This window comes from Schistocerca americana, chromosome X (assembly GCF_021461395.2).
Source record: "Schistocerca americana isolate TAMUIC-IGC-003095 chromosome X, iqSchAmer2.1, whole genome shotgun sequence".
NCBI classification, from domain to species: Eukaryota; Metazoa; Arthropoda; class Insecta; order Orthoptera; family Acrididae; genus Schistocerca; species Schistocerca americana.
Genome location: NC_060130.1, coordinates 442,723,416 through 442,733,081, shown reverse-complemented (window position 1 = coordinate 442,733,081; position 9,666 = coordinate 442,723,416). Strand labels below are relative to the sequence as shown.

At 37.0% G+C, this 9,666-nt stretch overlaps 1 protein-coding gene across 2 annotated transcripts in view; it reads left to right on the top strand.

Moving 5' to 3' along the window:
- The first annotated feature begins 1,196 nt into the window (after nucleotides 1-1,196).
- Nucleotides 1,197-9,666, top strand: part of LOC124554895 (terminal uridylyltransferase 4-like) — a 182,551-nt gene continuing 174,081 nt past the window's right edge. The window contains exons 1-2 of one of the 2 annotated variants that reach the window (XM_047128577.1): nucleotides 1,198-1,374; nucleotides 1,486-1,707. The gene's annotated coding sequence lies outside the window, so the exon portion shown is untranslated. Of the gene's footprint in view, nucleotides 1,375-1,485; nucleotides 1,708-9,666 lie in introns of both variants that reach the window. The other variant, XM_047128578.1, reaches the window with a different exon arrangement.

Below are 9,666 nucleotides of genomic sequence, written 5' to 3'. Positions count from 1 at the left end.
TCTTGGTCTATAAAAACATTATCTAACAGTGTGCTGCTTTCCTGTACCACCTGAGTAGGAAAATCGATAACTGATGTCAAACTGAGGGAACCAAATAATACTTTAAGGTCAAGCTTTCTATCGAACTCTTTCAGAAAATCTACATTGAAATCTTCACAAACAATAATTTGCTTCCCTCTGTCTGACACATGGCAGAACAAAGAATCCAAGTTTTTAAAAAATATCTGAAAATTTCCCAAGGGGCCTATACACAGCTACAAGTATAAAAGTATCATTATTTAGTTTAAGCTCACATGCTCATACTTCTATATGTTGTCCTACACAAATTTTTTTAGTATCTAAATATTTTACATATTGATAAATTTTAACATATATGGCAACTCCTCCTCTCTCCATAGTGTCTGTACTCACATGTGCTGAAAGCTTATATCCACCTACATGACGAAATACTTTCGAATATATACAAAATTTCAACTTACTCTACTGTAAGCAAGAGAATATAAGCACATATTTCATGCATGAGAAGCATGTATTTCGGTTGTTACGTGTTCTTATTAAGACAGGCACTTTTCTTGACACATAACCATTTTTATGGTGTCTAATGATTCGCACATTCTTATACTTCAGTTGACTTTCGAATACATGTATTTACTTTTGCTTCCAAAGCGAATGCGCTGAAGATTCTTGTTTTATTTTTCTTTTTTTTCTCCTCAGATGTAGTAACAGCTGTTGAATTGGTTTCCTCTCTGTTGGGGAACAATTTTAATGCTTTTACTATTTTATTGTCACGTCTGTGTGGTTTTGCCTTCAACTATAGTTGTGGTAGCTTATTTGGTACGTTAAACAATGTAGTTATTGCATTCTATAAAAGTTTCCTACGTTCCACATTCACTGATTTGGCTGGAAGTGGAGTGAAAAAAAATTCTCGTTGTTGATTCAACGTAAGACGTCTTTCTGCAAAAGCTCAGGTCTTCTGCTATTTACTAGCCATTTTTTTTAGACTGTGGGAGTATGAGGGTAGTGAGCAGTGCAAGTAAATGGCTTTGATACGACGCTGATATATGGATCGCTGCGTGAACTGTCTGCGGTGATGTCTGACCAAGGTAGTTCGAAGTATTCTAACCTCTTTGTACCTGTCCGTCTGCAAACATGAATATCTTTGAAATAGGCATAGTTTTCAGTTATGTTTGTACACTAGTTTCAGTCAGGTGAAGTGTGTTGAGATTAATGTTTTATCGATGACGACTGGCTTAGGCTGTGATATGTTGCGATTTTAGACTGTTATGATTCCTTTTTTTTTTTATGAGTTTGATATCTCTCCGCAATGGAAGTATTATTAATTGACAGTGGTAATACGTGTGAATTTTAAAATCGGTAAGTTTCAGAGTCCGATATAAATTTTAGGATATCTTGTTTTTAATCTACTGCGCACAATTGTGTATGCAGCTGAAGGGCCATTATTTTTTATGTTGTATATGATATCAGCATTCACCCCACTCCACGCCGCTGCCCTTGTATCCCCACCAGCTTTTTCCAAAGATAAAATTCAAGATGTGATAGGGAAATCACCTGAATTTAAAACGAGTACACACAAGTGTAATAATAATAATAATTTGCGAGTGAAATTAGATGTGGGCTAATGTCAGTAAGATACGAATGGCGAATAACGACCCTCAGGAAATAAACCGTGAGTGGCGATACGAACAGGTAAGGAAAACTACAAATTTTATGTTTGAAAAATTGAAACCTGATATCTGTTACTGTGGAGTACAAAGAAGTGACTGACACGTGAACAAAAACATACAATGACAATTCCTACCGTTTCAGTATATGAAGTACTAGGTGCCTTTTTATTTCTCGTACTTCCGTTGTATAGAACATGATCGTTGTTTCACGATCAGGGGAAGATTCAGTTGAATTGGTTGAAAATGTTTTGAATAGTATACATCTTAGTGCAGTGGGTTTTGCGTTCCTTCACATTCTTGGAACAGCGCATGTAAATACTTGAACCCTGGAAGGTGATGAACAGTAGATTGTTGATGCTCATCTGATATGAAATCTTCACCATTTCACCTTTTTATGTGTTACTTACAGATCTCATTCTTTCGTTAAGTTTTTCCGAAAGTTTTATAACTCAACCGAAAATAATGTAACAAATGTATTCTCTAGTACCTCGTTGGGACTAGAGTCTGGTATTTGGACACCCCCGCCCTCCTCCTCCTGGAATTTTGTTTGTGGTGACATTGATATGTAGCGTAGCGCAAGGTTAGGGTTAGCTTAGAAGTTTGTAGTGGATCCTCTCCTCCCATTTTTCGAAGCTGATGTACGATGTGTGTAAATAATATGCATCAAACTACTTGCTGACAACATGTTTGGGACCTATTACACGTTTTATGGATGTACCTTGCAACCCTAATTTTTATTGCGAATGGTGTGCGAAATATGGCGTAAATGAAAACATTAGGCAATGCTATAGGTCAGTCCGTTACCACACCATAGCTGATTGGCAGTCACAATCGCTTCCTTCAACAGCTTATTACCAAATTGTCTTGTAACAGACCTCGGGCTGCGTTACATATAAATCTGCACCATGACCAAGATTTCGGGTGGGGAGAGGACCAGTTTCCCTCTTCAGCTATTTCCTGCTATTGCTTTTCACTTTTAGCTTTCCCATTGTTCTAGATATTTCTGTTCCATTATTTTCCACACACTAAGTAAGATGCAACTTGTTGGGCATTACAGAAGTGTCAGAATCCAACCGTCTGCTTTGACTTATGATGTCATGAATATAGCGGAAATGGTTATTCCCGGCATATATAAAATGATGACAATAACATCACTACATACAAAAGCCAACAAACACAAATAAAAATTAAAATGACACAATTATGTCTTACTCCAGAAGTAAAATGAAACTAATGAAACAACTGCAGGAAATTGGGGCTTAGGCTGGGAACAAGCTAAATATACATGAATAAGAGAACAATGCACCATCCCAAACCAAATAATATACAAAAATGTAATATACAGCATTCTGCTACATCAACAAAACCACAGAAACTGGATGCTTCCATTGACCTGTATAGGTCAGCCGCAGCTGCCAATACTAGAAATAAACACCTGGAACCCCAAGAAGTGGAACAGTAGATTTCCCCTGACCTACGTAGTTCAACTGCAGCTATCGATACCAAAAAGCAACAACCACAACTCCAAAAAGTGGAACCAACCCCGAACAATTTGAAAACCCAAATACACTATTTTCACTACACCAATTGAAACACAGCTTATCCCAAACATTTCACCTAACACATTCAACAGTAAGACTGAACATCTGCAGAATCTGTATGGCAGACATCGAATCATCACCCATCTCTGATGGTAATGATACACTTATGAACTTCACTGTCATATCCCTACCTAACAAAAAAGCAGTTTAAAAATTAGACTTATTTTCGCACAGCAAAAAGAAACTCAAAACCACGTTAGCAAGATGACAACTAAAACTCAAATGAACCCAATACCACGTGTTAAACTCAGCACGCCCACATCCACCACCAGAGAGCACCATCACTTTTACAAACACAACCAACTCAAAAACTCTGCGCTGTAGTGACGTCACACACCACAACACCATTGTCACAGGTCAAAGCAGATGGGTGGAAGTGGACACTTCCCTCAATCCACTTGTTGCTTGCAGTGCCATTCTTCGTAAACTTGTTTCATGAATGAGGACTGATGATTTTGTACTTTGCTCCCGTGATCCCAGTACAATTTACCAGTATTAGGAGCAAGCTTTAGAATTTCCACATTAGTTGGTGATAATCTGAAACAATTATTCAGTAACTGAACTGAGACTTGCAATCCATTCATTACTTATCTAAATCTGTACCCTGCAAAACACAGTGAAGTCCATGGGAGATGGTACTTCGCAATGTATAAGTTATTAGAGCTTCTTCCATTTACATCCATATGTAGAGGGTGAAGATTGATTGCTTCAGTGACTGTAATTAATTTAATCTTGTCTTCATGGTCACAATGGAAGGGATATGTAGATGTCGTAGCATTTACCTAGCTTCATCACTCAGTGCAGGTTCTTGTAACCTTGTAAGTTTGTTTCTGTCTCCAAGTGTCAAGCACTTAAGGTTTTGACAATCTTTGTGACTTTTTTCATCTGTCCAAAAGATCTGCCAGTTGTGAGTGTGGCCCACATTGATATTATTCGCATCAGGTCTCCAATTTTCATTAAATGTTATATATATGAGTTGATTGATGTTTTGCCATCAATTAGAGGCACTTCATTTTGAAATTTTCAGTTACCGATTCCTTGGAATTATAATAATTTGTTTTTCCATGTGTGTTTTACCAGATACTAGACTCATATTCATGAGGTGTGCTCTTCAATTCACCATTGGGTCAGTTCAACAAGGAAAAAAAGTATTATATCACCCATCATCTCAGATTTGGATGATTCTTGGCATATTTGTTCTCCCTGTGGAGATAAGTAATGATACCAAATTCTCTCTCTCTCTCTCTCTCTCTCTCTCTCTCTCTGTGTGTGTGTGTGTGTGTGTGTGTGTGTGTGTGTGTGTGTGTGTGTGTGTGTGACAATGGACAATGGACACATGCAATCATTTAAAATAAATTGCCAGTGCTTATTAAATATCCAAACAATGTAAAATTGCAATGTTAGCCTCTATAGTTGATAGTATAAAGATTGTAGAAAAAATACCTCAAACCTTTACGTAAACCCACCATGAGAAGGAAAAAACTGTACTTCATTTTTTATTTTGCTAAAATCATAGTTAAACCCTACATTGAATATCATATACATGAAAAGGGATAATCCGTGTGAAAATTATTTGTGAGCAGTCCTCAAAGCATGGGTTATCACTTGGGGAAAATAAAAGTAGCCTAATGGTTTTTTAATCCCTTTATAGGCTAATTACTTGTTTTTGCAATTAAATATGGCTTTTAATGTTTTTCCTGAGAACTTAAAATAAACAATTGAAATTTTGAGGGTCCATGATAGCCTAATATAGTTTTGGCATAACTGAAATTTTAAGTGAATGAACTTACTAAAGAAATTTATTCAACTAATAGTATTTTAAAAAGTCTACGTAATTCCATATTTTTTAAACAGCATTATGTAGAATAGACATTAATTGTAATGGTAACTTTTTTCCTGAACCGAGTATATACACTGCTCTGAAAACTGGTAAATTTTCCTAGTTGATGTTTCAGGACATTCAACAAAAACGAGGAATGGGAACTGGGCAAATACATCTTATTTGGGGCAATGGAGTAGCAGCAAAGGTCCTGAAGCATTCATAAATTATACATTTAAATCATGTTCTGTTGCATTTAGTTCAATGATTATCCTACATGACTACAGATTGGAATATTTACAAGCTAAGTTTGTTAGCAATTCTTTTTGTTTTTGCTCACAAATGATGCTAATTTATTCTGTGAATTATATTTCAATGTCAATGCCACATCACTACTGACTGTCCTTGCTTCAGAGTTGCCTAAACAATCTATTGACCTAAAGTAGTGGAAACTTCTGGTTCCAGGAATTGTTTGAAGTTCTACAAGGTTAGAATGTGTATGATTTACAGGTTATTCAGGAAGAAAAATATACCCTAACATTGATGTTAACTGAAACAAACCTGATGCAGACAGTATTTGATTTCCTAGGGGTCGTAATAAAATTTTCTTTTGTGCTATCCTTTTAACTGTCTGTCCTGTGTCACTAGACTCAGTTTTTCTTGGGCTTTTTGCAAAGAATGACCAATCAACTTTGATATTAAATTCATTCTGAACAAGACATAGGTTTATAAAAGTTTATTTTTATTGGTCTGTATAGCCATTACGAAAATAGTGTTTCTTTTTTAGCATTTAATATTGTTTGTTTGATAAATTCAGTCATGGTTTCTTGCATTTTGTGCACCATTCAGGCATGGCCCATGCCATCAGATAAAGCACAAATGTAACTGTTTACCCAGTAACAAATACTCTCTCTGCATGCATACAGAAACAGAAGAAACACTAAACAATGTTCTTAAAAGTATCATTGACTGTTTTTTTTTTTTTTTTTTTTTTTTTTTTTTTTTTTTTTTTTTGCGATTGGTCTCACCCTCAGTATTAAGAAGACACAACATGTTCAGTTCTGCGTATGTAGGGATACGTCAGTGATAAATGTAACACATGGTGAGGAAATAATAAGTAAGGTAGAAACTTCAAAATTCTTTGGTATCCATATTGATCAGAATTTAAATTGAAAAAAGCAAATTTTGGAACTCCTAGAACAACTTAGTTGTGCCACATTTACATTTAGGATCATTGCAAACCTTGGGGAGACAGAAGTTGATAAGGTGACTTATTTTTCACATTTTCATTCAATAATGTCATATGAAATAATGTTCTGGGGCAACCCATGTTTAAGAAAGAAAGCTTTGTTGCACAAAAAGTGCTGTAGGGATAATATGTGGTACTCACCCAGGATCATCTTGTAGACGGGGCCTACAGAAGCGTCCGATCCCACGCGTCTGCTTTGACCCGTGACGTAGGGGTGTTGTCAAGTGTGACGTCATGACGGCGCAGAGTTTGGTTTGAGTGTGGCTGTCTCCAGTTCTGTTTTATCTTATTTTATTTACTTTTATGATCTGTTCGTTCTATCTCGTGAGATTTTTTTTTTAATTTAAAAACACTTATTACTTATTTTAATTATCTGTTTCCTCCAATTTCTGTTTTAGTTTATTATATTTATCTTTCTGATCTGTTCGTTCTATCCCATGAGATTTTTTTTAAAAAAGACAAACACTAATCAGCTACTGAAGCATCTTTATCTTCTATGGGTTGCAGGGGTTACGACCCCTGGGGAGGTGGGTGGGTATTCATGCATGGCTGTCTTCACTTACACGTTGTAGCTACGCAAGGCGTCTAAATTTGTTTACATTTAGTTTGCCCCCCACCCAAAACACCCCATTTCCCGCGCTTGTCCCGTTAGTGTCATTAGGCTTCTTGTGGAAAGTGTGTGTGTGTGTGTGTTTTTCGATGTATTTTCGTCCTCACAATGTGTACATAACGACTTTATATGCGCCATATTGGAATCGTGGTTTATGGTCGTTTCCGCCATATTTGTGACGTCATGGGTCAAAGCAGACGGGCGGGATCGGACGCTTCCGTATTTCCTTGTAGACGTTCATTTAAGGAGTTGGGTGTTCTGACTACTGCGTATTCCCTCCTGATTACTGCTTTACAGTATATTTATTCCCTCGTGAAGTTTGTTGTAAATAATCCATTACAGTTCAAAAAGGAACAATGATGCACATAATTATAATTCAGAAGGAAAAAGATATAAATTACTCCACATGGAAGTTTTCCCACAAAAAGGGGTGCACAGTGCTGCAACAAAAATTTTTGATCACTTACCCAGTGATATAAAATGTCTGACAGACAACCAAGTAAAATTTGAAAATAAACTGAGAAAGTTTATCCTTGACAACTATTCTGTAAATGGTGACTAACCCACACCTGTATATCTTTTCTTTTTGGGAAAAAAAGAAAGAAATAAAACCTACTTGGAAATGTTCAGAATGTAACCACATGCACCAATTAATTTGCAATATGAATGTAAAATGACTTGTTCCACTTCATTATGATGTATCCATTATGATATATCATGGAAAAAGTAACTGACACAGACATTCAGCCAATTTTTCACATTCAGCATTTTTTAGATGTACAGTGGAGTTCTTGCACTTCTCTTAAAGTGTGATAATATTTTAATTGAGACTGTAAGAATGTGGAACAATTTTTTCCAATTTAGATGAAAGATTATCAGTTTCAGCAGTGTTTGCAGTACATGGGTTGGGTTGTTTTGGGGAAGAGACCAAACAGCAAGGTCATCGGTCTCATCGGATTAGGAAAGGATGGCGAAGGAAGTCAGCCATGCACTTTAAAAGGAACTATCCCAGCATTTGCCTGGAGCATTTAGGGAAATAATGGAAAACCTAAATCAGGATGGCTGGACGCGCGATTGAACCATCATCCTCCCGAATGCAAGTCGAGTGTGCTAACCACTGTGGCACGTTGCACGGTATGGTACATGTTATCATTTGTATTGTACCAGTTGATATCTATATATTAGGGAAATGTAGTAGTGTTCCTTTTTTGAGGGCATCCATTAGTGCCGCAGCATACATAAGAGGCCAGGTTTTCATGTACTATCAGTTTTGTGGGATCATTATCTCTTTCTTCAAATGGAACCGTATTAATCCGTAAAACTGCAGTGTGATGAATGGTGCAGACAGATACTTACAGGGTCGCATTAGCATCTGCTAAAACAAACCATTTAGAGTGAAGTGAATCCAGTGTAGAAAAACCTACTTTAGTTTCTTGATATTTGCTTTTAAAATCTCAGTAAATTTCGTTTACATTGTATAAAATCAACCATTTTCTTTCAAACTGCCTTTCCTTCATGCTACCAAAATCTTTTACAACTGCTAACTCTCTGGACTCATTATCATTTTGATAAAGAGAATTATTACAAAATCAGTTACTTCAGCTACAGTTTCTTCATTCTTTTCAGGCTTGGTTCAAAAGATTATGTGCTTGCCATTGGTGTTAATTGTACCTTATATTATCAAACAGCAAGTTCATTTCTTATCAAGGTAATATAGCTTGTAAATGTTCCAATCTGTGGTTGTCTGGGGTAATCGATGAACTAAATACAACAGAACACAATGTTACTGTATAGTTAATGATACATGCCCTGTTCCCATTCTTCATGTGCTTGATCTTGTTGAACATCCTGAAACATCAGCTAGAAGAACTTCTCAATTTTCATAGGAGTAGATGTGCTCTATTCAGGAAAGAATGTTACAAGGGTTACTCCAAAAGAAATGCACACTATTTTTGTAAAAATACAGTTTTCATTCTGCATGTGTGAAAGTTTTACAGTGTGTAGATACACCCTTCCTGTTTGTTTTCAAACTTAGTTCAACCTGTTCCCGTGAGTGGTGCCGTCACAGCATGTCTTCAAGATGGCTTCTACACTTGACATTTGTCAGAAGCAATGTGCTGTCATAGAATTCCTGTGCTGTAAAAACGAGACTGTGGGAAACATCCACAAGAGGTTGAAAAAGGTGTATGGAGATGCTGCTGTCGATCGCAGTACAGTTAGTCGGTGGGCAAGCAGGTTACGCAATGAAAGCGGGCACGGCAATATTGAGGATTGTCCTCGAAACGGCAGGCCTCGTACTGCACACACTCCAGACAATGTGCAGAGAGGTAACGAATTGGTGACTGCTGACAGACGCATCAGAGTGAACGAATTGTCATGCTATTGTGGGATAGGGGGAGGAAGTGTTAGCAGAATACTGAAAGTGTTGGCGTTAAAAAAGGTTTGTGCCATGTGGGTTCCTAGAATGTTAACAGTGGCTCACAAAGAAACAATAAAAACGGTATGCAGCGAACTTTTGGAACAGTACGAGAATGCTGGAGATGAATTTCTTGGAAGAATTGTATGGGTGATGAAACATGGCTCCATCATTTTTCACCAGAGACGAAGAGGCAATCAATGGAGTGGCATCGTGCAAATTCACCCAAGTAAAAGTTCCAAACCACAGCTTCTGCTGGAAAAGTTATGGCCTTGGTGTTTTTCGG